At 40.7% G+C, this 8,120-nt stretch overlaps 1 pseudogene; it reads right to left on the reverse strand.

Moving 5' to 3' along the window:
* Window positions 1-4,391: 4,391 nt before the first annotated feature.
* Window positions 4,392-5,915, reverse strand: LOC123465008 (annotated as a pseudogene).
* Between the last annotated feature and the right edge of the window lie 2,205 nt (window positions 5,916-8,120).

The raw sequence follows: 8,120 nt of genomic DNA on the forward strand, positions 1-8,120 counted from the left end.
CAACTTCCCGCAAAGCCTGGGGCCTTGCCTTGTCTCTAAACACAGCTAGTTTGTTCCCCTTGCTAGACTAGGACTTGACCATGATTTCCCTCCTATATTCTTAGCACCAGCAACTTCATATTTTGCAGGCATAAAAATAAACACTCATAGCTTTATTATTGTATTCACTCAAGCCCACGTGTTCCAGCTGTTTTCCTCCTTCAGAGACACTTCATCCTACTTCTGAATTTATAGGATGCAAACTTGAAATGACTGTCTAGAAACAATTCTGTACAAATGCCCAGCCAATGTATGAATGTGCTGTATGCTTAGTCAGTCATGTCTGATCGCATGGACTGCAGTCTGCCAGGCTCCTCCCTCCATGGGGATTCTCCAGGGAAGAATACTGAAGTGGGTTGCCAGGCCGTCCTTCAGGGGACCTTCCCAAACCAGGGATGGAACCCAGGTTTCCCACATTGAGGGCAGATTTTTTACCATCTGAGCTACCAGGGAAGCCCTAATGTATAAATAGCCTTAGCAATATATTTGTGAACTCTAAGTTCTTTCCTTATACAGAACCAGCATATGCTGCATAGACATTTCTCCTTGGCAATGTTTTTTTTCTGCCTCCAGGAGAGGAAAAGTGAAAAATAACAAAGGCACAGTTCCTTTCATACAATTATACTTTTCAGTATACACTTTCCTCATCCCTATATAGGTTTCTTCTAAAAGGAAACAAAGTCCAAACAAACCTCTTTGGCATTCTGAAAGCAGTCTTTAGTCCCTATTGCATTACCTCTTTTCTTAGTTCAGTCTTCTGGAGTTTCTTTCCTTTCAACCTCAATACTGCCAAATGTTTCACCTCCCACAGCTATCCTTGTTTCCTTACCATCTCTCTGTTTTTGGACTCATCACTTCTCTTTCCTCTAAACCTGTCTTGCTGATTTCTCAATTTCAGGCTTTGAATTTTCCATTTCCTCACAAAATGATCTTTTATTTCCACTGAAGCTCAATTTCAATAATGATAATTTTTGAAATTATCATTTGATATATGATATCAAATATCATATAGCTTCAGTTTCCATTGAAGCTCAGTTTCAATAATGATAACTATCCTTATAGCTAAATTTTTTTAAAAAAGCATTCTTATTGGAGACAAAAGATCACATATATTTATGAATACATATGCACATACAATGTAGATAGATAGAGCTTATAGATAACATAAATACTACTGCTAAAAGATAGAAGTTATAGATGCAGTCAATTATTTTTAGAGAAAGAGATAAAGAGAGCTTATGTTCCAATTAGTGAACTAAAGATGTGAGATATATTAATGTATTTAATTCTATAAAAATAAACTTAGATAAACATGATCGGTGAATGAGAGCTGAAGGTATTAAGTGATGCATCTCAAAATGCAGAGCTAGCAGGATGCTCAAATTCAAACCAAAGCAGCAGGTTCTAAGGTCTTAGAGCTGGCTCCCCATTAGTACAAATGACAACACAGGGGAAAGGCCAGGCAAGTGTCCTTGACTGTGCTCTGAGGAACACATTCCATCTCGGGACAGCTGATCAAACATTATGTTTCTTACATTAAATAAAATTATAATGTTTTTTCAAACTTTCATTCCCATGGATCCTAAATGTACATTCAATAACTATTTGTTGCATGACTTTGTGTTATAATTGTTGTATGTACTGGAGATTTAAGATAGACAAAGAATCTAATTTTGGGGTGGAAGATAGAGAAAATGAATAAGTAACCCCATCAACAAATATTTTCAGCTATTATCATTTGTCATGAAGGAAATTAATATCTGGACATAATGAGCTGCTGCTGCTGCTGCTGTTGCTAAGTTGCATCAGTTGTGTCTAACTCTGTGCAACCCCAGAGATGGCAGCCCACCAGGCTCCCCCATCCCTGGGATTCTCCAGGCAAAAACACTGGAGTGGGTTGCCATTTCCTTCTCCAATGCATGAAAGTGAAAAGTGAAAGTGATATTCAGAGTAAGAATAATAGTTGAGAGGCAAGAAGGATGAAAAAGAGATTGCTGATTTTAAAAAGTACTTTGATCTCATTCATTGACTGACTGGATGAGAAGGTTTCATGCCACAGAGAGCCTTTCTTTACTCTATTTAGGGGCATATTAAGAGGCAATGGGGACTTTCTTAGTGGTCCTGTGGATAGAAATTCTCCTTACAATGCAGGGAACATGGATTTAATCTCTAGTTGGGCAACAAGGATCCCACCCAGAGATGTAACTACTGAGATCAAATGATGCAACAAACATCTCCCAACCATTACCAAGATCCAATGCATCAAATAAATAAATAGGTAAGGGAGCACAGACAGACCAGTGTGTTGACAGTCTGCAAAATGTAATCACTGATCTTTTAGCCGCATTGTGAAGACAAAGGGCCAAATTCGAAAGTAATTCACAGGACATATTGACTCATTTGAAAAGACCCGGATGCCGGGAAAGATTGAAGGCAGGAGGAGAAGGGGACCACAGAGGATGAGATGGTCAGATGGCATCACCGACTCAATGCACATGAGTTTGAGTAAACTCCAGGAGTTGGTGATGAACAGGGAGTCCTGGCATGCTGCGGTCCATGGGGTCGCAAAGAGGTAGACACAACTGAGACACTGAACTGAACTGAACTGACTGTAGTTAATGTATGGAAATAATGAAATGAATACCTCATAGAGTTAAATTTGCCAGTCCTCAAGAGGACAGTTTGACTCAAAGCCTGGAGCTCATGATTCCCTGAGCAATCTGGCAGTGACATTCTCAAGAATAATTCAGTTAATGCTTCTCTTATATGGCATCCCCAGGTCATTGCAGGTCTCTTCTTGTTCGAGTCAGGCTGTGCTTTCTCAACTGCTGCCACCCCCCTTCCTTCTCATCCACCCCAGTCAATCAGAAAATATGTCCTATTCACTCTCCCCTTCTTCATCCTTCACTTTTTGCAGACCTCCTTGATCTTTCAGGGCTTCCCCGGAGGTCGGCGGTAAAGAATCTACCTGCCAAGCAGGAGATGCAAGTTCCATCAGTGGATCAGGAAGATCTCCTGGAGACGAAATGGCAACAAGCTCCAGCATTCTTGCCAGGAAAATCCCATGGATAGAAGAGCCTGGTAGGCTATAGTCCAAACAGTCACAAAAAGTCAGACACAAATAAACACACTGCTCTTCTTGGATTGAGTCCATTATATCTGTTCTCCTCAATTAGCATCCATGTCTAGTCTGCAATTTTCAATTCATTTTGTGTGAATTAAGCAGATTATTTGCCCCTCCAAATCCTACTCCTTGAGTCATTTAAAGTTCTAAGAATATTTATTGCTTACTCTTACTACTATCAAGGTAATAACATATTTTTATCTTCAAAACCTTATATTATCTAGTCTTTCCTAATCCTCTACCTATGTCTTACTTTCTCTTCCATTTCCAGAGAGCCATTTTCATGCACATTGCCAAGCTCTGGCTGGCTAATTTTGAACTATGAGACTTAGTATTATCTTATCTCCTACATGAAGTTTTGGTCATCCTCCTGTTTGTCCGAATTCATACACTACCTTAGCTCTAATTTTACTTTAGTACACATTGCATTCAATCAGAATATGATATAGAATGATTTTAAGTGTCTTAACCTTGGCTTTGTAAGGAGACAGTGGAATCCTTCAGAAAAGGGTAAGCTATTGTTAGTTCATGGAGATTTTTTGAAAATTCTCAGCCACCCTTCAACTGATCTTCTTATCTCCAATTCAGTCTCATAGGATATATGATAACTTAGTTGTCTCAAAATGTACATTAGAGCAAACTGAAAAAGTAACCCAAGTCTAGATGATGAATCCCTACAAAGCTTTTATTTTTTTCCGCAAACTCTCTGCAATGTACTATAAATCTATCTTGTTTTCTCTCAGACACCACCTACTACATCTGCGTTTCTGCTATAGTAAGTTTTTTGCCGCACTGCCCTTCGGCAGTCAGTCCGCAACCACTAAGATAAACATTTCCAACCACAGAAAACTTCTTTCTCCATCTTAACTTTCTCCCAATAACCCTAAATCCTACCAGAATGTCTGTATTCCACTGATGAGTTTCCCAATGCTCCTCAAGGGACTGTTACTTCTTCCTATGTCTCTCCCCATCCTTCAGCTAATGAACTGTTTCTCCTTTAGCACAAGATGAAATGATAAAGAAGATACAATGTTAATTTTGATCCCTGAATAGAATGTACTTTATTAAACAGAAGCTGGGCTCTCAAGGTCAAACCCCAGCCCCAAGGGCAGAAGGAAGGCACTGGGGACACAAAATGGTGAATTGAAAAGAGGATTGAGTGGTATTTGTGGGCCAGAGCAGTGGCAACACCAGAAGCAACACCAGCTTCTGCCAGGCAGCCTGCATGTCAGGGGTGAATTCTCTGCCAGAGTGAGTAGCCAGAACAATTACAATCACATTGCCCAGGAGCTATTGGGTGAGAGACAGAATGACAATTAAGTATGCCAAGTAGAAGTTTCCTAAAAGAGTTGTGGAAAAATAGGCTTAGTACCTACACTCACTCCAAGTCCACATCTTCAACTGCTCCATGGGTTGTACCTGTACAATAAACTCAGGAAAAGCCTGTCCTTCAATTTAATTTAAATTCTATGAGCCCTCCATTCAACATTTTTCTACCTACAGCCCTTGCCTTGCTCCTATTTCACTATTTTTATTTGCCTCTCTCCCTCCTTCTAATTTTTATATTCAAAGGATTTCATGGGTTCCTAGAATGAGTTTAGTAAAGCCTCCAACCAATGCAGCAATATGCCTCCACTTAGTCACAATACTGATGGGTAATTAATAGAGAATTGATCTATTTTTCTTGGGATGAATGGTCTAAAATTATTCTCCCAAATATTTTCCTAACTTCAGTCATCAGGAATCACATAAGATATTTCTCCTTCCTTGAGATTGGACTTCATCTATCAAAAGTCAGATTTTATTTCTCCTTGAACAAATTATGCTACTCTTTGATATTTTCTGGGGGTAAATACATCCAGTTCTGACAGAAGTTTCTGAAAATTTTTAAGCAAACTTCAGGCTGTTCACTGCGACACTAATGGTAAGAGCCTGCCTGCCAGTGCAGATGTGAGGGATACAGATTTGATCCCTGGGTCGGGAAGACCCCCCTAGAAAAAGAAATGGCAGCACATTTCTGTATTCTTGCCTGGAGAATCCCACGGACAGAGGAGCCTGGTGGGTTACAGCCATGGGGTCACAAAGAATCTGACACCTGAAGCGACTTAGCATGCATGCACAATAAGGCTGCTCACAGCTCTTTATGTCACTAGTCCTGAATCCAGGTGGGCTCAGTATGCCCGCTGGAAGTCTGTCCTCCTAACACCTAGTTTGATCTATGATTTCTGAGATCTTGCTAGTCTTTCCAATCAAACACTCAACTTCCATTATTACTGCAAAGTAAAAAGCCACAGGGAATGCATGAACACTTCCTGAACTCATCCTGAAGTCTCAGGATCCACGTGCAACTTGTCACAGTGTAACTCACTCAGCTCAGCGAAGGCACCTTTGAGGTTGTCCAAGTTCTTCATAGCTTCTCCGAAGGAGGTCAACACCTTCTGCCATGGGCCTTGACCTTGGGGTTTCCCATTATGGCAGAGGCAGAGGACAGGTTGCCAAAACTGTCAAAGAACCTGTGGATCAAGGGGTAGACGACCAGGAGCCTATGAGATGGAAACATAGCAGATGGAAAATCAGCGACTCAGAAATTTTTGAAGAATTTGCTGGCCAATTTGCCAGGCTCATATTCACCATCCTCTCCCATGAAGTCCACTTCCTACCTGCCCAGAGCCTCACCTCCAGCCTCTTCTGCCATTGACTTTGCCCTCAGGCCAGTGATAGCAGCCTTCTCCTCGGCAGTAAAATGCACCATGATGTCAAGTCGTGGAGTTTACAGATGATCACAGAAGCATCAGAAACAAGTCTGTGCTGCTGCTGGATGCTATGGCCTTTTATTCTTTACTGATGAACTTCTGCCCCCTTGCTCATGCTTGTCCTTTGAAGTCATTGGTCAAGGTTAGGCTGTGTCCCTCAGGCATGGAGTAAGAACAGCTAATGGTCAGCAAGGAAGATGTATACTGAGTGTATGATAATGTGTTGGTTCCTGAGACACCCTTCCTTTGTTATGTCCTCCTCCATCCTCAACACTATTTTCCACTCATTCCCCATTTTCGCTCTCAGCTCTTCCCATGTCATCCTCCACGATGGCATCCATCTCTCCCATTCTCCTTCTCCCAGAATGATTCATGGAGTGTAGCTAAGCATCGGACAAGGAAGGAGTTCTATTCAAACCATTTTAGTATTGGTTAAGGATGTTGAGATGGTGACAAGGACAAAAACATGCTCAAGATAAAAAATACAATCATAGACAAGAAACTCAATCAGTTCTAGCTCTCTTGAGGAGTGAATTATAGCCAAGCTCTGGATTTTAATTTTCCAAGGGAAAAAAAAAAAAAAGAAAACACCTGCACACACATTTTTGGTTACTTCATGAAGCTGAATTGAAATGCAAGGAATCTACAGTACAACTAAGAGCTCAATCCCAAATTAAAATATCCAAAGGTTATTTCATAGAGAGAACAGGTAGAATAAGCTTACATCCTGTACTTCCAGGGAACTCTGTTCATTTCTCTGTGACAACAAGAGAAATTGTCCACTCTGGAGATATTGCTCCAAGTTTCCTTCTTGATTTTCTCTTCTTATTGATACCAGCAAGGCAGCTAAGAAGTCTGAAATTATTTAATGCTAGGACTTGTGATCACACTGAGGAATAAATGAATTGATATGAGAGGCTAGGTGTTGGAGTATGTTTAATGTTTGTTGAAGCCATCAGTGATGAAGACTTCAAATTTCTCTAGTGTCCTTGCTTTGTTTTGTATTTTGGTGTCCCTGTTGTCTGTAGGCTTCCCTAAGAACTTATCATCATCAATAGAGTCTGTACCTTACAACTTTTTCATCTGCAACCAACTGTTATTTTACTGGAGCCCTATTGATATGATGGTAAGGAATGGGGGGCTGGGGGAGAAGCAGCCCATAATTGTATAATTAAAAATCAGCCTTTAGTGGATCATGTTTCCTGGACTGTGACCTTTACAAGTATTTCTAAGGTTCCCCTCTCCTTAAGAAAAATAAAAAAGACACCTAGGATAGATTACCTAACCTCAGTCAGTTAGCTCAGTTGTTCAGGCGTGTCGGACTCTTGCAACCCCATGGACTGTAGGATGCCAGGCTTCCTTGACCATCACCACTCCTGGAGCATACTCAAACTCATGTCCATCCTGTTGGTGATGCCATCCAACCATCTCATCCTCTGTTGTCCCCTTCCCCTCCTGCCTTCAATTCTTTCCCAGCATCAAGGTCTTTTCCAATGAGTTGACTCTTTGCATCAAGTGGTTGAAGTATTGGAGTTTAAGCTTCAGCATCAGTCCTTCCAATGAATATTCAGGATTGATTTTCTTTATGATTGACTGGTTAGATCTCCTTGCAGCCCAAGGGACTTTCAAGAGTCTTCTCTAACACCATAGATCAAAGCATCAATTCTTAATACTCAGCTTTCTTTATAGTCCAACTCTCACATCCATACATGACTACTACAAAAACCATAGCTTTGACTAGATGGATCCTTTTGGTAAAGTATGTCTCTACTTTTTAACATGCTGTCTAGGTTCGTCATAGCTTTTCTTTCCAAGGAGCAAGGGTCTTTTAATTTCATGGCTGCTGTCACCATTGGCAGTGATTTTGGAGCCCAGCAAAATAAAGTCTCACACTGTTTCCATTTTTTTTCCCATCTATTTGCCATGAAATGATGGGACCGGATGCCATGATCTTAGTTTTCTGAATATTGAGTTTTAAGCCAACTTTTTCACTCTCCTCTTTCACTTTCAGCAAGAGGCTCTTTAGTTCTTCTTTGCTTTCTGTCATAAGGGTGGTGTCATCTTCATATCTGAGGTTATTGATATTTCTTCCAGCAGCCTTGATTCCAGTGTGTGCTTCATCCAGCCTGGTATTTCACATGATGTACTCTGCATAAGTTAAATAAGCAGGGAGAGTATACAGCCTTGATGTACTCCTTTCCTGA

This window comes from Bubalus bubalis, chromosome 16, assembly GCF_019923935.1.
Source record: "Bubalus bubalis isolate 160015118507 breed Murrah chromosome 16, NDDB_SH_1, whole genome shotgun sequence".
NCBI classification, from domain to species: domain Eukaryota; kingdom Metazoa; phylum Chordata; class Mammalia; order Artiodactyla; family Bovidae; genus Bubalus; species Bubalus bubalis.